Below are 22,329 nucleotides of genomic sequence, written 5' to 3'. Positions count from 1 at the left end.
GTACCATTGTCCTTCAAAAATGCTGGCTCCTGATTCCTTAATTGTCTTGTTAGTCCCTCCTTAATACCGCTTTGTCTTCATTTGTAACCTCCCATAAGGACTTGCCCTTTTACTTCGGTTGTTACACAGTAGGTCTTTTTTTAGTCTGCAAGGCAGCCGTCGACGCTGCAGGTAACAGCGGTGGGGCCGCGTGAGGTGGAATTTCGAGAGTCTCTCAAAATCCCCCCTCACCTGGCCCCACCACCCCAGTGCTCTAACCTGCAGTGGCGCGGCTGCTGTAAGCACTATTTTCTTTAAAATGTTTCTCCTACTGCGGGCACTACATGCTTTCCTTCAACATTCAGCGCGTCATGCGTGCTTTCACAGGATGCTTTTACAAAAATAAGCACCCCTTACAGGGCGTTTTCATTTTAATAGCAGCCGCTGATGTTTCTTTTGACACGACTCGTCTAAAGAAAGGGGCATGGCCTCTATTAACATGAAAGCGCAGCATGGGGCGTTTGTAAACAACAAGCATTTGCAATGCAATAGGTCTTGTATTTTACACATTTTGACCTATTGTAAATGACAATGCATTTTATTATTGCAGGTTTTTTTAAACACATAAATAAAAGGCATTGTTATTTACACTTCCAATAGCTCAAAATCTCGCAATTGCGAGACCTATTACATTACAAATGCCTGTTCCTCTCTAGTTTGTAGTGTAGAAGCTGATTTTATAATGTGATTCAAAATATCTACCTTAAAGGCCTGTAGAATGTTGACACAAACAAATTAACTAAAAGTTACTGAAGCTGCGGAAAGTAAAGATTCTTTTGTAACGCAAGGCTTGGATAAGAGAGATACCAGAACAGCGCAGCATGCTAGATGACCCAAAGTCATTTCAGCATGTCACATTTAGAAATATGTTTGGTACGTGCTATGATATTGCAATCATTTCTATGGAAAAGTACTAGGGCTAATACATCGCATTACAGTGGAAAGTCCCAAAAGCTGCCTACTTAAGACACGTGGTCAGCAACAATATATTTCGGACCATAAATGGTGTAGCGCAGCCTAGGCAGTTGCTAATTGGTCAAGTATTCGATGCTTCGTTTGTGCTCCGTGCATTACGATGCTGCATCCTCTGTGGTTTGTGTCAATAAAAGCTGTCAGAGACATCACTTCTTTGGACACTCAGCAGCTATGCCGACTGTCTCCGTGCTGCACCTACTTGTATTATCTTGTCATCTATAATACATTTTCTCTAGCATATGTCCTGATTGCTATTATTTTATTTAGGCTACCACAGTAGTGTGCTACGAGAGTCTTTTACATCTTCGACACTTGTAAAGTCTTAACAGATTTCAGTCTATCTAATGTGCAGTATATTTCCTTCTTTATATCATCATATTCTGCCTCAGTGTCGTGTGTTTTTATTCCTGTTGTTGTTTTTCCTCCTATTGGACGGGACCGGCTTCCTCATAGCAAAACACTACTGATTGTTGCGTGATATTTTTTGTCTTGTACCTACTTTAATTTAATAGCAAAAACTGCACTGACAGCATACTGCACCGACAATGTGTCTTATTGTAAGCGCTGTCTCTGAGCAGCATGTTGACTGGTGGTCCAGTGTTTCAGATTTGGTGCTCTCACTGCTGCGGCCTGTGGAATGTGTCATTACACACGGGGCGAGTCCCATGTGAAAGGCCCTGCATCACTCGGTATGCCTGCTTGAAGCAGGTGTAAGGATTTGACGCAGTCAAGTTGTTGAAGTGTCGCAGTGAAATCGCATAGATTTCTCTGCACCACTTCTACATGGTTTTTCTGAGTTGTAACGCCCAACCTGCATGCATTATACAACTCACTCCCCACCCACCTCCGCCTTACTCAGAACCACATCTCCTTCAGAAAAGAACTGAAAACCTGGCTATTCGACAAATAATGAACCCCTTCCCCAAGCGCCTTGAGACCCTTTGGGTGAGTAGTGCGCTATACAAATGCCCGAACTTGAACTTGAACTTGATCGCTCCCCAGTTACATCATGCGTTAAAGGGAACGATATTTACGCTCTACTTTTCGCGACCTCACATTCTTAGAAGCAACAACTATTGAGCAACCAAATTCTAGGTATTTTTTTCATGACATTCTGCCTGGACATACGGAAGAGATGAATCAGGGGGGTACTATACCACCCAGAGGAAGAGACTGATTCCCCAGGAAGATACAGAACCAGATGGTACACTAAACACCATTCGAAATATATGGTACTGGGATGCAGAACCCTGATGTAGTCCTCAGGGGCGAAACGTGTTGACTGGGCTGATTGGAAAAAAGTGTTGTTCTGAAAAACTAAAAGAAGTTGGATTATGAAACGTAATTGCAAGACTCCTGAAAATTGAATATTGTGGAATTGCATCATATTGGATAAGTTGCTGGATTTTTTGATGCCTTGAAGCTAGGCTGAAAATAAATTAACAAAGTTTACACTCCGTTTTTTATTTTTTCTTATTAATGCCATGCTGTGACGTTATAACCCTGTAGTGTCTGTGGTCTTAATAGGAATGTCCTCTGGGAGTCCCTGCGACTAAGGTGGGTACAGACGGACTAAGGTGGGTACAGACGTGAATGATATAAAGTAAAGGTAGAGTTATAGCAGAAATAGAGACACCATATTCTAAATTTAAACATGCAAGGACACAGCCGGCTCGTTGGTCTAGGGGTATGATTCTCGCTTTGGGTGCGAGAGGTCCCGGGTTCAAATCCCGGACGAGCCCTCTTTTCTTTTTATAAAGTCACATTTCAATAAATGGATACTTTGAAAAGGTGCGAGTCACAAAACAAGTGACTTTGAAATAACCAGGGTTGGTTTTGCATTTGATTACACACATACTCTGCCGCACTCAAAGCAAGAACAGTGAGCCCTGCACCGCCGAGCCAGCTGCAGAAACAACTGGAGGAGGGGGCGGGGCAGCGACCCCGCCACATCAGCAGCCAGGAGGGGTTTGTTTTTATTGTGACTCGCGTCGAAGCTGAGAACAGGGGACGCAAAACTGTTATTGAAACTAACCTCGAAGACAGAAAGGTGAGCCGTGGGGGGGGTGCGGGGGGGGGGGTGCTCTTTAAGAAGAGCATTAGTTACATTTGTAATGTTCGGGTTGTTTCTGGTCAGAGTGAAGTTAGGACGGTGTCTGCCTTCGTTCACTCTGATTGGTGCATCGGAGATGAAGGAATTCTGGGGCTCTTTAAATGAGTTTAATTTGGCTCAATAATTCGGATGGGCGCGTTTAAAGCGCCTTGGTTCTGATTGGCGCATTCTCTGGCACAGTCACCTGGCGGGGGGATCTTTGGGTGCAGAGGAGTATTTCAAAGGTTTATTCTCTGGTCAGTCATTGTGATGTGTATTTTTAGGGGTACAATAACGACCCCAGGCACCCTTCGTGGTGATAGCCTGTGGCTGTGGTTGTGATGGGCATATTCTGAGCACAAGGACCCTGCTCTGTATATTCTGTGCCAGGCTCCTGGCAATTGGAAGAAAGAGGCGCAGACACTCACCAGTCTGAGGGTGGACAGGGGTAATTGAGACCCGTGAACCCGGAAACAACTCCGAGCACAACAGCTCCAGGGTGTGTTCACTGGAATCACAACAGTCAAAAAAGTATACCATGAGCGGCAGAAATAGCTCAGTTGGGAGAGCGTTAGACTGAAGATCTACAGGTCCCTGGTTCGATCCCGTGTTTTGGCAGATGCCTTTTGTTGACTCAAACATCAACCATTACAAGTTTAGAAACTTGAGAAAGAAAACGTTGAATTAACATTAACCTTTTTATTCTTCTGTCCTTCCTCCTCATTTTTATTAGGTCTCGGCTGAGCCGCGCGGAAGCGCGTCTCCGCCGAGAACTTATTGTCGGCGTGTGTGCTTCCCAGGAGACACTCCTGGCAGCGCGCATCGCCCTGGAGGCGATTTGTAACTGACACGCGCACAAGTATGAGCGCTGAGTTGTGCGCTGTTTGTTCTTCAGTTTCGTTTTTGCCTGTGCCACTGTCGATTACATGCCGATACATATGCTTACATTCAGCAAGCTGCTTTCGTTTAGCAAGCTGCATTTTCTTAAAATACAATGCGCTTTTAGAGTATACGTGTAAACGGCTTTCATTCATCAAGTGTAAGATTTAGTTGTGCTCTAAGTTGTGCGTTGTTGGTTCTTCATTTTTTTTTATTCTGTGCCATTGTGATTGTCTTCTATATGCAAATAGACATGCTTTTATTCAGCAAGCTGTTTTCATTTACCAAGGTGCATTTTTTAAAAATACAATGCGCGTTTACAGTAAACGTACAAGATTTAGGTTTCATTTTCTTACATTACAATGCGCGTTAACAGTTTAAGTCTAAGATTTAGTGACTTCTGAAAAATGCAGTGTTATTTCTCAATGCTGGCATAGTGATTCTCGATTACATGCATTTGCTAGAGTCTCGCAATTGCTTTTGCGTCTTAAAGTCTTTGGAATTGCACTATTCGCTTTTCCCCCATAAAGCCTTTTTAAGGTGAGTACCATTTGCATTACATAGGGACACTTAATTATTTTTTTCAGTTCTGGAATCTTGTGATTTGTGTTATTCACCTAATGCTATAGTCTCGCGCTACACTCGTGCTACAGTAGAACGTGGTGCTTCCCTAGCCTCAAAGTCGGCTGCTTTAGTTGTCGGAAATGTTGACTTTTGCCTTCTTCATTAGCATATCAAAGAAAGTAGCATCTCCATAGTACTTTTAGTGTCGTTGTTAGTGTGACGTTATCTGGGGAGTTTCTGTCTGCTCGCCCTGTTTTTATAAAAAAGAAACTTTTCATACGGAAATGTTGACTTTTGCCTTCTCAATAGCACTTTTAGTGTCGTTGTTAGTGTGGCGTTGTGACTCTTGTCTACATGCAGATGGACACGCTTTTATTTAGCAGCCCTTTGCTTACTTTTGGCAGAGTGTTATAAAAGCAGCGTATGTTTAAGATTAAGACACGTGTTTTGCCAATATTAAATATCACAGAGCGGGCAAGAGCCTAAGCAGGCAAAAGCATGATGGTTGTGAATGATATTGTGTGGTTCTATATTTACAACGTAATTATCTAGAATTGTTTTATTAGGCTTTGAAAATATTAAATGCACTCAACTTCCTGTTGAGAGGCATGCTGGTGTTTAGTCTAGGTACTTTTTGCTTTTTCTCCCAGTCGGTGCACAGAATTCAGTGATATAGAGCAAACACCAAGCACATCATTTGTTTGAGAATATTTCCAAAGGACGAAGTGTTTTCCTTTTATTTCCTTAGTTGCAAGTAGTGAGTGCAGAGTAGTGAGTGCAGAGTAGTGAGTGCAGAGTAGTGAGTGTGCAGAGTAGTGAGTGCGCAGAGTAGTGAGTGCGCAGAGGGCTGTGTATTGGCAATGTAAATGACAATGCCATTTATTTATGATTTAAGGGAAAAAAAAGAAATATCATGAGCAATGCCAATAGCTCTACCTTTAATCATGCCGAGACCATTGCATTGCAAATGCTTGTTATTTAATCCTTCTGGTACCATCCCTCTGTTTGTGAGTCTCACACCTCGTGCACAGGAGCACTATCCCACAGTGTGTGATGTGACTCACACACTGCAGGCACAATAAAAAATTAGCTAGCATTCGCGCCAAGAATTTTCAATTCTATTAAGGACAAGGACGCGAGAAATATGCTTCTCTTTCTTTTATTTGCTACTCACAGCAGCCAATGAAAAAGTTTTGTATGCAAATAAACCTACATTTTCCATGATGCTTGTCCATACATCACACCCTGGACAGCCCTATAAGAGCCACTGCATCCTGTTTCTCTTCCTCTTTCTCTGCTCGAACCTTAACAGTCAGTAATATTAATAACTGCAGTCCAAAACCAAGGAGAGGGAATCCCAACAACCATCCCCCAACGGGGAAGAACCACATTCCAACTGGGAAGTTTACGTCTTCGAAACCAGAAGCACACCTGCTCCGTCGTCTGTTCCGAACCTGAAAGGAACGAGACAGGAAGAACCCGTAACTTTTGCTTAAAAAGCATATCAAATACCTGCGGATGGGTAATTATTACCAATATAGTAATAACCGGGTGGGATAATCCTCGCCTCCGTGTCCTTAATAGAATTGAAAATTCTTGGCGCGAATGCTAGCAAATTTTTTGTTCTATTACAGGACCGGAGGCTTCGAATTATGCCAGTTTAACGCTTATAATACACAACAACATTTATATCACCCACTGATTTGTGATAATTGCTGAAACAGAAATTCAGAAATCGGGACCTTGAGGTGTTTAAACATTCAGAAATAATCATAACATTAAGAACCATGGCATCAGGAGCAGACTGTGACCGGACATTTGGTATGAAATTATTCCCAGACATAATCGTCCTCAACCATGTGGTTAGTATAGTCGCTGGCACCTGTTAAAAGAATTTTTGTAATGCAGCCAACCATTAATATATCTTGGATACTGAAGCACCTGGAACAGAATGTGCCCCAAATAGTTGGGTAGGAACGCTTGCTGCTTTATAGCAGACGCGAACCAGTAGCTATCGAGACCGCAGTAACAAGGACCTCTTGTAAATTATAAGACAGTAAATCATAAGTTGTAGATGGAAACATGTTACGCATCAGATCCTGGTAAGCTGTGATCCTGGTATAAAATGAAATGAAAGCTTGGTTGAAAATGGCTACCGTACCTGTAAAAATCCAGTCCGGTATACCTGCTGTAGGAACTGCAACAGGTATAAAGGCCTAGCATCACCGCATAAACCAGAATCTAATCCTGGGTAGCATGTATGAATAGACTATTATACATAGAGGAAGCCAGAGAAAACCCGTCCCCTAGAGAGGAATATTCTAATCTGGGAGGGAGTTGATGGACTACCCGACGAAAAATTGGCACAAGCCCATCCATTCACCCTCTGTTGGCAAATACTATCTGAAAACGGTTGAACAGCTGATGTAAGCCGAGCAAAAAATCAATATGTATAACATTTTTGGTAGAAGAGCGTCCGTCATGTGGGGGAAAATTAACCCCACAGTAGAGTCCTGTGTGCTATACCTACCAAGTGACATGGGCTCTCCACGTTGAAAGAACCGCAATGGAATGAAGAGCCTGAAGTTATAAGGGAGCGCCATCAACGCAGTTAAGCACCGGGCAAGTTACCGCTGGAATCGGGAACCTTGAACACGAAAAAGGTGGTTGCTTACCTGACAGCAGATATGCAAAAAAAGTCCCGGTAATTCTGTGAGAGGATACAGAGCCCTTGAGCAGTACACAACCCTTCGCCCCAGGTGTTGAAGTTGGCATAGAAACCTTCATACAACAGAGATGCTAGGATCTGTTTCTGCTGACAGTGAAGGTGTAATAATAATAATCCACATTGTAAAGCACAAATGATCACATGCAAGGGCTTCTCAAGGCGCAGGGCTGTCATGACGATTAAGCAAGCTATTGCCCGAGTCACATGGTGCTGGGCTAATCTGGCGCTGAGGATCGAACCGCGATACCCAGATTACAGCGTCAGTCCTTGGCGCCACACCCCTTCCCAATGGAAGGCCTTGGAAGGTCGTTTGAGAGATTAGGAGTTGACCCTTCCAATAGTAAGCAGATCAGGAAACCTCCAATTTGGCAGTAGATTTGGCTACAAATACCTTGTACAAGTGTCAGAGACTAACGTGAACGAAGGTAATAATACCAGCATACTAACAAGTGCCCAAAGGGACTCATGCACTGAAAGCTTCAGAATAAGCTTCAAGGGAAATAATACGCGAAGGATCGCACCATCAGAGACAAGTCAAAGAACGAGGTACTGATGGGAAGGCAAACCCCCTGAGGCACAGGGGAACTGAAGAGTAACTGGAACCGGCCATAATATTGTGTATTCCCAAAAAGGGACCGGAAGCTGAAACCTTGAAGCATAAGGGATTATAACCGAAAATTGCCATAAAAAAGTGCAAACGTAAAGGACTGTTATTATGAAGCGTCTTTGGGAACCTAGGGGAAAGCTAAACATGCGTATATTCACTAGATACCTTAGCAACAAAGCTAATGGTGAATGACCACCCATTTGACATGGTTAAATTATCAATTTTGCAGAAAAAAGGATTTGCAGCTTTTGGAAGAAATGGGACGAAAAATGCACCCCAAAAAACATATCGTTTTCACTGCAACCGCCGGAGCCACCAGAAAGACTGAGCCATCCAGCACGACAGTTCCGGAATAAGCCTTCTTATAAAGATCTAGAATCAGGAGGAAGCGGACGTCAACGGTAGGAAGAAGACCGACACTAGCGCTAGGAGAAAAGAAATAGGAGAAAAGGATAAGAAAAAGGACAAGAAAATGAAACGAGACAAGAAACGAGACAAAAAACAACGCCCAAAGGATATGCGTAAATAATTATGATGGGCGGTCATGGAGGCTTGCTACCCCGTGCTGGGGGCTGTATTCCTGGGGCCCTGGTGAGCGACACCGGGATGGAAAATCCCGATTGGCACCAAGTTTTTTCTGGGGCGAAACGCTCCTTTAATGTAGATGTCATCCTCCTTGTATCTCCCCCTCCTGCGTACGGGTGTCTGAATGCAATATTGTAGTGCAAGGCACCAATCACAGAGGAGTAAAGGGGGAGCCAACCCTTTGCACACTGGAAGTGAAATAATAATAATAATATATCTGGCTCCTCAGCAAAGCTGTAGTCCAAGTCATTCCAGCCCACAAAGGCGTACGAGCCGTGTCTATTTATAAGGAGCGTGTGCGCACTCCGAGGCCCTCCTGTTGTTACAGCCTGGAATAGCGTAAGACAAACATTGCTCAATTTGAACATAAGGCATTAGGAACCTAGGAGCAAACTGGGAACGCGTGCGAAGTGCGTGATCCAAACTGGTATAAATTGAACCTGATTGGGTTACGCCCCTCGGAGCGTCATCGGCTCTAATCCGCACTCAGCCACTAGGGAAGGCCTTTGGGGGGTAAGCGCGAAACTACACCATGAATGGGAGTATTCCCTTATAAAACACATGGACGTACTCGGAAGTAACTAGATCTTAACAACATATATTACATACCTGCATTGAACACATAATCCTCGGTATATAGTAAGATACCTCAACCACTACCTGACAGTGGCTTGGTGGGAACGCTGGGGACCCAGCGCAGTGCTTTGCTCTCCTGGGTGCGGTATGTATTTTGTGTCCAGCTGGACCAATATGCATAGAGTCAATATGTAAAATGAGAGCACGCTATATCCACTCCCATGGGAGCATCTTCAGGTTATGGGGCAGGTAGGGGCTAACCTTTCGTGTAATGACACATATTCATCTACTAGGCAGTTGGGGCATGAGCGTATAATGCAAAATTGCGCAGGCAATGCAATTTGGAGCGCACATTGCTAAAACCCAACTGGTCAAGGAACATGTCAATTATCTCGCCGCTGGCGCAAAACAATTCCTGGCGGGAACGCTCAAAAGGTATGAGAAACTAAAGGAACAGTAGATAACACAGAGAGTTTCAAGGTCCTTACTATAACAGGTATAAATACTTATGAATATATATGTAACAGAGAGCTGCAAGGCCTTCACTGTAAAAACATATAAACACATTGACCACACATAACAGAGATCCGTCAGGCCTTTATTGTAATGGTATAATATACATGCATACAATCAATAAATAGGATAAGCCATCAAAAAAGTCTAGCTAAGCACGACCCACCGTGATCTGAACAGCAGATGTCGACACCAGACGTACACTGCACCTACAGCTCTAGAGGGAGGCAGCACTAGCCGCTATCCTGCGTACTTCTAAAGGAAGTCTGACTAAACGGCCGCATGGGCAGCAGCGAGAGAATGCGTTACCCGCCCTGCGGGGACCAAACACAAAGAACACCTAGTAAGCATGCTGTGAAAGGCAGCGCGATATTGCAGTGACACGGGAGGCTCTCCAATATTCTCTGAGGCTGGAAGTCTTAAAACAGCATTTACGCCCGCCGGAAGCGGGAGAAGGGCTTTCGCGCGTGAGCGGGCAAATAATTCGGCACAGCTGCATTGAAGAATATTTAGGCCTTAAATGGGGGAAGGAGCGCTAAAACAACTGACCTGAAGCACATTAGCTACGCAGGTGAAAAATTATGAGCCCGGGGGCCGCCCGGGGGCCGCCCGCAAGACGCCTTAGCTCTGCTCTCAGCGAGAGCCTCTTGGAGTTAACTCTTCCGGCTGGAGCTCATCAGCATGGGTAATCAGCGTGATGCATCCCATACACGCTGCAACACCAAAATGCTTGAACGCAGCGCGGTGCGTGCGGAAGCGTACAGACATTAAAATTGGAGAGTATTGCTTTGCGAATGAAGCTTGAAGCAATAGCGCGTTACACACGGCTGAACCATTCATTTTAGCAATCAGCGCGAAGCGCGTATATAAACAAAACAGCAGAGTTTAAAATGTAGCGCGATCTAAGAGCAAGCATAACCATACAATCATAATCGTCACAAATTAATTAACAATACAAGAAGGCAAATATCATATAACAGTTCTGAAGCACTTAACTTTCTGTGTGAGCAGCAAAGAAAGAGGAAGAGAAACAGGATGCAGTGGCTCTTATAGGGCTGTCCAGGATGTGATGTATGGACAAGCATCATGGGAAATGTAGTTTTATTTGCATACAAAACGTTTTCATTGGCTGCTGTGAGTAGCAAATAAAAGAAAGAGAAGCGTAATACGAAGCCTCCGGTCCTGTAATAGAATCACACACAGTGGCATGATTACCCAGTGCCTCAGAGTGAATCCACTGATTGCGTTGGAGCCTCACACCCTGAGCCAATCACGCTCAATGACCTTGGACCCCACGTATTGTGACGTCCATAACATGGAACATATCCTCCAGCCGCGGCCTGTGCGGGTAACAGCAGTGAGACGGTGGGGCCGGGTTGGGGGGAGTTTTCAACGGACGATGAAGAGGGAAAATTAATTATTTATTTAATATCCCTTCTGCATCGTCCTTCAAAATCCCCCCTTACTCGGCCACACCGCTGTTACCTGCACGGACTGCGGCTGATATCCTCACTCCTAGGAATAAAGGGACATATTTACGAGCGGAGTTGCGTCACTCTTTGCACCACGCAACTTGGTGCAAGAGCGATGCAAGTCCAAAATGAGTAGCCGATTTACAATATTTTGAAGTAGGGCAGTGCCACAAGCCTTCTAGGTGCATTGCCCTGCATCAGAAGAAAAGAGAAGGAAGACGTTGTTTCTACAAGCTATGGCACATTCCTGTCTTGTTTGCCGGTGCACAGGTGCACAAACTGCAGCCTAGTGCCAACGCATGCACCCTTACACCACGGTGCAAGAGTATCTGTGTCGTTGCCATGATTGTTCATGTGCAGGAAGACCTTCCTGAACAAAAACAATCAAAGGAGGCATATTCCGCCTTCTATGTGTTACAGCACTTGTGGAAAAAAGGAATAAATGAGAAATGTAAACATTTCTCCTAATTTTTTCCTTTTTAGGTCTCGCCTATGCAGCACGCATGCATAGGCAAAAGGACCTATACCTATCGCTTCGGCTTTTCAGCGAAACACATGCACGTGTTCCATTGCCTTCAATGGCAACGCGCGCACGTCTGCGAATTTCCTCGCGGGAGCGCGCAACGCCATATGGTGGCACCAAATGTTTGCATGCTCTCACAAGGAAATTGCGCAGGTCCACTCCCCCTGCTGACTAAGTACTGAACCTAATCCATAAACATGCAGCACTGTGAAGTAACCACGAAGAGACATGCAGCACTATATGACTCTCTAAATATATTTTGAGTAAGTACACGTCAACAAAGTGCATCTCGGCGACTGCTTGCTCCAGTGCTCACATGTCACGACCTGACAGCCCATCAACAGGCCCGACAAAGACTTCTGAAAAGAGGGCGCGAGATTGATGTGGTCCAAAAGTCATTATAGCATCAAGTAATCTGACACTTATGGTGGCTTCGCTGACACATCAAAGCTCAGGCTAAGCGCCTTTCAAGACATATGTTAAAGCCAGCCAGTAATCCTTTTTAAAAGAAGTACACATGGTACATAAGCATAAACAAACAGATTTGCATAGTTTGGATATCTCATCTACTCTTGTATTCACGAGGTGTTCACTATACAAGGATTCCTCGGAACCTCGAGATGACTTCCTGTTTGCACCCTCCATTTTGGCAATAGGCGTACATACCTTTAGCGGAGGGGTTCCCAAAAAAAATACCCTAGAGCATTAAGGTGCATGGCTTCTGGTATTTTTCTTTTTTCTTGAACGAGTAAGACCAGAATGGTGAGATGAGATGAATGTGACTTGGATGGTAGCACTATTCTTCATTAGTTTATATTTATAATAGGTATGTTAAATAAGCATAGAAGTGCGCTTGCGGAACAGGAAACTGCTAGTTATTGAAAGGGCGCTATTAAAATATATATATATATATACCAATACGGCACGGTCGTAAGCTGCGAAACTGGCAAAACTGGGTAAATTAATTGGGGCAGAAAAACAGTCGGGTCTCTGTGAAGGGAATGTTCCTGCGAATGCGCACAGTTAATGGACGCTACTCGCACCCGTCTGTCGTTGAATAAACTAAGTGGTTGCAATTCCTTGCTCCTTTCTCTGTTCCCGGACATCCTGCAGTTGGGAAAGCACATGCCACAGCTGACAATCAGAGGACATTGTGTTGCCCTACTGTCTGTCCCTCAGAGCAAGTATAGCCCCAGTGACAGCAGGGAAATGCAAATACCTGTAGCTAGATGTCATGTTATATTGGGGAGGACATATGTCTGGAGGGCAGGGTGTTGGGAGAATTAAACTATGCATCTGTGAAAACTCGGGGGGCTAAGCATTTCTTTGCAACACGTGAAATTGCCCAACTTTAAGGAGGTATGGTTTTATTTCACTTCAACCCCAGTACAAAACGGAACATCATTAGTATCATGCACGATATATTAAGAACATATTTCAGCTATCTTAGGAAAAAAAGATTAATTACTACGTCATTAGGTGTGATCCCAGAGGAAGCTGTTTATTCTAGAATAAACTATGTGCTGGTTCAGCGAAACCCCACAAATTCTGTTTGTGACATTGTGGGTGGCGTACCCTTGCTACATATGCCATGACTAATTGTTTCTGAGTTATACATTCTTTTTGGGATCATGTGGTACATGTGCATCCCTCCCTCTCTTCAGATGATATGCCATAGAAGTAGCCAGAGAAATTCATGTCTCTTTGCCGGGGCCGGTTTTCGACCGATTTTGGTACAGGGCCGATTTTGTAGCTATGCTGCAAAAACCGCCCTGTAACAAAAACGGCCCCCAGGGGCCAAAACCGACCCCCACCTGTGCGGCGCACTGGGGGATAGCCCGGTGCCCGCTATGGCCAATCCGGCCCTGCTCCCCGCAGTCTCCGAAACCGGCCCTTCTAACTCCTGAACCCTGGGTCATGGACCGGAGCTTCAAATTCACCCAGATCAATGACACCACCCTCTTTAACGCATGGGAGCAGGCCCACAGGGAGATGGACGACCCTCACCCCAGATACCCCCGATTTCTCATTTCCAAGGAGCTACTGTACCGTCAGGCTAAGGAAGGCGAACCCGAACAACTACTGGTGCCTGTCTCATACCGAGAACAGATTCTATTTTTCGCCCACACCCACCTAGTGGCTGGGCACACCGGGAGCGAAAAGACCACTCAACTTATCTTACGGTTTTTTTACTGGCCCGGTATATATAAGGACGCCCAACGCTATTGCCAGGAATGCAATATATGCCAAACCATGAACATGACAAGACCACCGGCAGTGCCTCTCCAGCCCCTCCCCATTATCGGAAAACCGTTTGAAAGAGTCGGTATGGACATCATCGGTCCGTTACCAAAAACCCGAAAAGGACACCAGTATGTGCTGGTACTGGTGGATTACGCCACTCGGTTCCCTGAGGCCTTCCCCCTCACGGCTACCACCACGAAGCAAGTAGCAGACAGAATGATCGAGCTATTTAGCCGTGTGGGGTTCCCAAAGGAACTACTGACAGATCAGGGGACCCCATTCGTCTCCCGGCTGATGAAAGAAGTATGCAAGTGCCTAGACGTGCACCAAATCAGGACTTCCGCCTACCATCCGCAGACGGATGGCCTAGTGGAGCGCTATAACCGCACCCTAAAGACGACATTGAGGAAAATGATGGAAGTAAATGGGAGTGAATGGGACCAGATCCTTCCCTTGGCTCTATATGTTATAAGAGGGCAACGCCAGAGCAGTCTCGGCGTGTCCTCGTTTGAGCTCTTATATGGTCGACAACCCCGCTCTCTGATGGAGATTACAAAAGAAGCCTGGGAGAACGAGGTTCCCGAAGAAACCTCAGCCACACTGGATTATGCCCAGAACCTCAAATCCAAACTGGGAAAGCTCCGAGACCTGGCCTATGCCAACATGGGGAACAGTCAGCAAAAACAGAAACACAGCTACGATAAAGGCAAGAAGTGGAGACAGTTGAGGGTAGGGGAATGGGCCCTCGTATTGTTACCCTCCTCCACTCAGAAGTTCCGTGCCAGTTGGACGGGACCTTTCCAAGTTGTCAGAACCATTGGTAAAACCATCTATTGTCTACAGATCGGACCCAGAAAAACGCAAACGTACCATATTAACTCTCTAAAGAAATGGTTAGGAGCCCCACCCGCCGCCGACGTGAGAATCCTGACTAGTAGTGATCCGTCTACTTCCACTCAAGACCAGCTGAATATCAATGATGAGCTGACTCAAGCCCAAAAGATGGATATTCAGACAGTACTCCAACAACATGAGGGATTGTTCTCCGACCAGCCCGGACTAACCAACCTGGCCGAACATCGAATAAACACTCCGCCTGGAAAGGTCATTAATATCAAACCATACCGAGTTCCTGAAGCCAGACGACACGCCATAAAGAAAGAAGTACATGACATGTTGGAACTAGGGGTAATAAGGCCGTCCACCAGCCAATGGTCCAGTCCGATCGTCATGATTCCGAAGCCAGACGGTAGTCGGCGTTTTTGTATGGACTTCAGAGCCCTCAATGAGATTTCGGAATTTGATGCCTACCCGATCCCTCGAGTGGATGAACTCATAGAACGCCTTGGGGAAGCCCGGTACATCACGACACTCGACCTTACAAAAGGATATTGGCAGGTGCCCTTACGGGAGGAGGACAAGAAGAAGACCGCCTTCAGCACACACGAAGGACATTACGAGTTTACCGTCCTCCCGTTCGGGCTCCACGGGGCACCCGCCACCTTTCAGAGACTTATGAACTCCGTTCTAGCCCCCGTAGCTTCCATGGCATCGGCCTATTTAGACGACATCGTCATCCACAGCAAAACCTGGGAGGATCATTTACAGCACATCCATCAGGTGTTTCAGGAACTCGAGAAAGCCGGACTAAGAGTAAACGCCAAGAAATCCCGGCTAGCCTACCAGAAGGTGAAGTACCTCGGTTATGTCTTGGGACATGGCATGATAGAACCTCAGATTGAGAAAGTCAGGGCTATAGTGGACACCCCTTTCCCCTCCACCCGGAAAGAGATGAGGGCCTTCCTAGGGTTGGTGGGGTATTACAGGAGGTTCATCCCACTCTTTGCGGACATTGCCGCCCCCCTTACGGATGCCCTACGCCAGCCAGGGAGATCCAACGCTCCCATCAAGCCCACTGAGTGCATGGCCGATGCCTTCAACCACTTGAAGCGCATCATAACCACTACACCGGTGCTCACCTCACCAGATTTCTCAGTCCCGTTCCTTCTCCATACAGATGCCTCAGAGTACGGCATAGGCGCCGTTTTGTCCCAGATAGGAAAAGACGGGCTAGAACACCCTGTGGTATACGTCAGTCGCAAACTCTTTCCCAGGGAGTTGAAATATGCAACAATCGAAAAAGAATGTTTAGCTGTACGGTGGGCTATTGATAAACTTGCCTACTACCTCGAGGGTCGACCGTTCCACCTGTACACTGACCACGCTCCCCTCTTGTGGATGTCTAGAAACAAGTCCAACAACGCCAGGGTCATGCGCTGATTCCTGGCGCTCCAGCCTTATTCGTTTACTGTGCATCATAAAAAGGGAACTGAAAACATTAATGCGGACTACCTGTCTCGCCATCCCCTCCCCGATCAGGAGCGTCCTAGGGGGGAGGTGTGTAACGGGGTGTACAAACGGGTCCCGCAGGGAAGGAAAGACTCAGAGCCTCCCGGTGCTAGTCTACCTCGCGCAAAGGGGACGACCGAGGGGAGGTCCGACTTAACTCTTGTTCCCTCCCCTCCCCTCTCTCTGTCTCAATCACAGGACCCGGTGGCAAGCTGGACGGAGCCAAACGCCGTGGAATGGCCCTTTAACTCTGAGGAAAACGCCGAGTGGGAGGAGTCGGCATACCAGCCCTGCCCCTCAAAAGGAGAACCCGACGGGTCTCAGGTGTGCTTGTTCACCTGGAGGACGGAAGGCGAGAGAGTGCGGAGGACGGAGATTCAGGAGGAGGAAGGTACAGGGCGGAGGAGGATTGAAGCCCAGGAGGAGAGAGCGGGAGACGACACGGGAAACATCGAGAGCCGAGCATCTGGAGAGAAAGAAGGGAGTCGGACGACAGGAGTGGAAACGCGAGCAGAGTCGGCGCCTGCCCAAGACGGAGGAAAGCCAGGAGGCCACCGTTCCCACGAGCCGCCCAGCCACTCACCCAGGGGAGGTGCGTGGCTTCTCCAGGTACGTGACCGTTTAAGGGGCTGGGTAGGAGGTCAGCGTACACTAGGTACAACCCCGCGGGACGTTTAGCTTTAACGGTATCCTCCAGGCACCCTTCCCCGCCGTTCGCTCGTTAACTGGAGCACCGGGAGTCCCCTCACTTCCCCTCCCCTGCACCGATTGTTATTTGGAACAGACCCCTGACACTTTTCTTTCTTTTCCTTTCCCCTGGCTGGGTGATCGCTGGAGAGCTACTCCGACAGTCGGGACGGACTCCGAGGCAGAAGAGACCCCTCCCCGAAGACCGGACGTGACCCGGAAGAAGGAAAAGGTCATCCACCGTCGACTGAGTCGAAGCCGGTCAACGAGGAAATATCCTAATCGTAAAAGCTGTACCGATCAACTGTTTGCAGCAATAAAACCTAAGTTGCCAAGAGCTCGCCTATTGCCCATAACTTCTGCGCCGCAACCCGCACCTATTGTAACAATGGCCTATTGCAAAGGTTGACTGGTCACCTTTCTCACTGCTGCGTTTGTATGTTACACTGGTACTAATAAGGCAAAATCTTTCCAGAGACTGTTAGCATATGTACACACGTCAAAATAATAAAATATCTGGAAATATACTGCATTACACTGCAGCCTTTTTTTAATGCATAATTTAGTCAACACTATGGCATAATTTTGTCATCCTTTGCTGCATAATTAATTCCAGTGGCCCCACAGCAGGCAGCACATGTTAAACGTGATTGTAAATGAAGCAGGGAGACTGTGAAGTTTGCGAACTAAGGGGCTCATTAGGATTGCGGATAATCCGCATCCTCCGGGCCGGAGGATGCAGATTATCTGCTGCGGACTGGAAAAAGACCCCCCGCCAGATTAGGATGGCTGGGGGATCTATTTTCCGTCTGCCGCTTTTCCGCCGCGGTCGCCTTCCGACCGCGGCGGAAAAGCTCTAACATAGATGGCGGTGTCTATAAGACACTGCCAGCTATATTACAATAACTGCGGACATATGCCTTTCCACGTCTGCATTTCTGCCGTGGAAAGGCATACAGTGTTGTCTTTGGGGGCCCGTTGCGGGCCCCCAGGGGTGAAGAAGGGCTGAGGGGTGCACATGGGGGGTACCTATGGTACACCCCTGCCTTTGCGTGCATGAAGCGGCAGGTACCACTCGGGGCCTGCAGCTTCGTGCACACAAAGGAAAACATGTTTTTTTTTACATTGAGGCGTGTGCTGCTTCAAGCAGCACCCGCCGCAATGTTAAAAATACAGGATGTGACCGCCAGGGTGGCAGTCACATCCTAATTAGCACGGAGGGACCGCCGCTGCGGACGGTCCCTCCTCCTCTGGGGTGGCGGACAGATGCAGGTCCGTCCGCCATCCTAATCAGCCCCTTAGTTTGGTGTGCGTGCAAATCCTGCATTGTCAATATCTAGTGAGTTGCAGCTACTACTGCTGAAACGAGGCCAATGGAGGTACCTATGGGTGAGGCAGACTGGCCTCAAGGGCAGGGCCAACCATAGCACTGGTGGTGTCCTGTGCATTAATGTTTGTTAGTGCCCCCCAATGACCACCTCTGCAATGGATTCCCTCTCTACCACCCTTTAACTGTGCCCCCCAAGTCTCCATAACCACTCGCTCTTGGATGCATTTAATTTGATTTACAGCGCCACTCATACCATTGTAGGGTGTCACCGCACTTTACATCACACACATTACACAGAGACAATCAATACGTGTGTAAATCATTGTATAGAAAATGTTACATAAGACTAAGGACCACAAGGTGTAGGAGTCACATGACCACCATACTAGTAGCCCGTATAATTTTATAGCGATTGGTCTGGAGAAACACAATACCCGGAATTTAAAACGTAATACCATGGTTGGGGGTTCTCCTTAATAATCAGAATTGATTTCTGTCCAAAAGAACACTTTTTGGGACATTAGGATAATCAAGCACTGGGAGGGGGGGAAACATAACGCTCTAATTCATACCTTGCAGTTTGTATGCAGCTCTAAGATGACAGTTAATAGCTCACTGTTCTAAGTTAGGATTTTAACTTATAAATTGCTGGAGGCCAGGAAGGAGGCAGTAAGCATTTTTAAAACCATAATATACTTGCAAACATGATGCCTCCACCTAAAGTCAGCACCCGGTGCGGTCACACTGGTTGCACCGCCCTAGAGCTGGCCCTTCTCAAGGGTCCTGTGACCTCAGTGACTGTTGTTCTAGAGTGTGCTGCTTCATAGGCCTGCCCGCAAGACTGGAGGTGAACTTCAGTATGGATAGTGGTGGACAAGCCTTGAAGGTTAACCTACACTTGTCATGCTAGGGTCCACCTGCTGGTGCGAAGACACCAGGACTTCTAAGGTGTTGCGAAGCCTTCTAAGGTCTAGCATGTGATTGTGCTCTCGCAGGAGAGTGGTCTGGTGGACGGGTTATTAACCCCTTCGATGCTGATGACGAGCTCAGCTCGTCATCAGCCACAGGGGGCGTGAGCGGATGACGAGCTGAGCTCGTCATGTAACGCGGCTTTTCGAAAAAAGCCGCGTAGCGCAAAAATCACCGCAGCAGCGATGCGGTTAAGGCTGAACCTAGTTCCCAGTTTCAAATTCAGCAGCTCTGACCATAGTGCCACATCCTCTCACCCACTGAACACCGTACTGCCCCACTGAGAAAAACTCCCACTGTCTTCAAGTACAACCCAATTGTTGCCCGCTATAAACACCTGGATGCGGCTCAATTTAAATTACGCACTAGACAAGAGCAATATGCGGCCTACAAAAAAATAGTAACAACATCCTGGAAAAAGCAAACACTTATAGGGAATGCAACATTTAGCAAACCATGGGAAATGTAAGCAGGAACAACATGGTTACCTTAATGCTTTTACACTCACTATTCAGAAATCAGTGAGTGCTTTTGCCTGAAAAGTTAAGGATACGACTACAGGGCCCTGAATGGACCCATTTCAATGGCCATTACTTATATCCTCACAAAACGTAAGCAGTATGGTAAAAAGACCACATCCCTGGACGCGGAGCCGCAGCACACATTTTGTTTTCCAATCCACGTATTGCAGTACCTCCAGGATTGATGCACTAGTTCCAAGTCCAGGGGAAACAAAGACAAGAAAACAAAAATAGCGCTTCACTGGCAAACTTTGTAAAAGTGGCGCTAATGTGTTTCTGTGTGAATAAAATTAGTTTGGGCAGTTGGCTACCACTCTGTCTTACTTTATTTAGTTATTTATCTATTTTTCATATTTCTTGCCTTTTATTCCCAATGCTGCACTTTTGAATTAAAATGTCAGTAAAATACGACATTTCCAGCAAAAGCGTCTTTCTTTTTTGGATCCATTTCATAGGGAAGCAAATAAAAGAAAGGAGAGGAAAGAGAGTGAGAACCCCGTCTTGAAGTCACGGTTTTCATGGGCCTCCGCAGGGGGGGCAAGGAGGGATGCTCCGGGGGGGGGGGGGGGGGGGGCAAAGGGGGGCATGGCAAGCGCCCCTCCTTGCCCCTCCCCCCTGCAAACGCCCATACCCTATCTACAGGAAACAACATGGGCCTCATTTATGAGGCTGTGCGTCACTTTTACAACGCAGGTGCGTCACTTTTTGTGACGCACCAGTGGCGTAGAATATGGGCCTTGTAGCGCCTAATTACAAAGTGACGCATCTAGGTAGATGCGTCACTTTGTGAACCCCTGCGCCACATTATACCTGCGCCAGGTATAATATATGCAAAGGGGGCGTTTTGACGCAAGAAAGGGTCATGGAAGTGAAACAGTGAAATCTATAAGATTTCACTGCGCCATTACTTGGCCGCTAATGCATCAAAATCTTATGCCTGCTTCATGGAAGGAGTAAGACTGACGCAAGCACTAACAACATGGGCCCTTATTTATGAGGCCTTGCGTCAGTTTTGCGCCACTGGTGCGTCACTTTTTGTGACGCACCAGCGGCATAAAATGTGCGCCTTGTTGCGCCATATTTAAAAAGTGATGCATCTAGGTAGATGTGTCACTTTTTAAACCTCTGCGCCACATTATACCTGCGGCAGGTATAATGTATGCAGTGGGGGCGTTACCCCGCAAAAAGCCTCGAAATAGTGACACAGTGAAATCTATGAGATTTCACGGCGTCACGTTTAGGACGCTGTTGCGTCAAAATCTTGCGCCTGCCTCACAGCAGGCGTAAGACTGAAGCAAGCCCTTTCACATGGGGCTTTCCCCATGTGAAAGGACGCATTGCTGGAGTTGCATCACTTTTGTGACACACTCCAGCAATGCGTCACTTTTGCGCTTACAGATACGTCAGAAATACTGACGTATCTGTAAGTCCTTGCGACATGATGCGTCATACATTAAATATGACGCATCATTGGTTTCGCAAGGAGTGCGCAGTGAAAAGTGACGCATCGCTGTTTTCACGCAGCGATGCGTCACTTTTCATAAATGAGGCCCATGGGACTTGCCCATGTGAAAGTACACATTGCTGGAGTTGTGTCACTTTTGTGACACACTCCAGCAATGTGTCAATACTGCACCTACAGATACGTCAGAAATACTGACGTATCTGTAACTCCTTGCGACATGATGTGTCATATTATAAATATGACGCATCAATCATGACGCAAGGAGTGCGCACTGAGAAGTGACGCATCGCTGCTTTTACTCTGCGATGCGTCATTTCTTATAAATGAGGCCTCATGCGCCAGCCTCATGCGCCACCCTTATGTGCCAGACGCCTCTATAGCAGCGGGTTCAAGGATTCAAATCAGATTATCTCAGATTTTGCCAGTTCTGACAATTTACAGAAATATTAATAAAACACGGACCTACAGTATTGTGCACAGAAAACCCTTAAAAAGCAACACCCTGCAGAGGCGAGTTTAAAGTGCACTGCAGACAAGTGAGGTAAACTGGAAGTAAATGTGATGTGTGGCGAAGACCACCCGTTCTGCCACTCGTGGGCACAACAGAGTCACTTTGATTAATGCCAAGCTCCTATGACGTAACTGGGGCATGGGGCTGGTGTCTACATTGAACCCATGCACGAGCACCCGACATGCGCGAGCACACGACATGCGCACGAGCACACGACATGTGCGAACACACGACATGCACAAGCCCACGACAGGCGCACGAGCACACGACATGCACGAGCACACGACATGCACGAGCACACGCCATGCACGAGCACACGACATGCGCACGAGCATACGACATGCGCACGAGCGCACAACATGCACGAGCACACGACATGCGCGAGCACACGACATGCGCGAGCACACGACATGCACGAGCACACGACATGCACGAGCACACGACATGCGCGAGCACACGACATGCACGAGCACAAGACATGCACGAGCACACGACATGCACAAGCCCACGACATGCACAAGCCCACGACATGCACGAGCTGTGTCAGACGCTTCAATGGCAACAGTTTGAGCAACTGGGAATCACAGAGCAAACCTCTGTCTAGACTCTAGAGGCTCATTCTAGGAAGGAAAATGTGATGTGAGATAGAACATGCCTGGAGAATGCGGCATCAATCCAGCTGCCCGTCTGCGCTACAGGT

At 46.9% G+C, this 22,329-nt stretch overlaps 1 non-coding gene across 1 annotated transcript; it reads left to right on the top strand.

Moving 5' to 3' along the window:
• Positions 1-2,684: 2,684 nt before the first annotated feature.
• On the top strand, positions 2,685-2,756 carry TRNAP-UGG (transfer RNA proline (anticodon UGG)). Its single transcript has one exon. It is a non-coding gene; the product is annotated as a tRNA-Pro (tRNA).
• The last annotated feature ends 19,573 nt before the right edge of the window (positions 2,757-22,329 follow it).

This window comes from Lissotriton vulgaris, chromosome 1_1 (genome assembly GCF_964263255.1).
Source record: "Lissotriton vulgaris chromosome 1_1, aLisVul1.2, whole genome shotgun sequence".
Classification (NCBI taxonomy): domain Eukaryota; kingdom Metazoa; phylum Chordata; class Amphibia; order Caudata; family Salamandridae; genus Lissotriton; species Lissotriton vulgaris.
The sequence above is the reverse complement of the archived record's forward strand: the minus strand, read 5'-3'. Positions and strand labels throughout refer to the sequence as shown.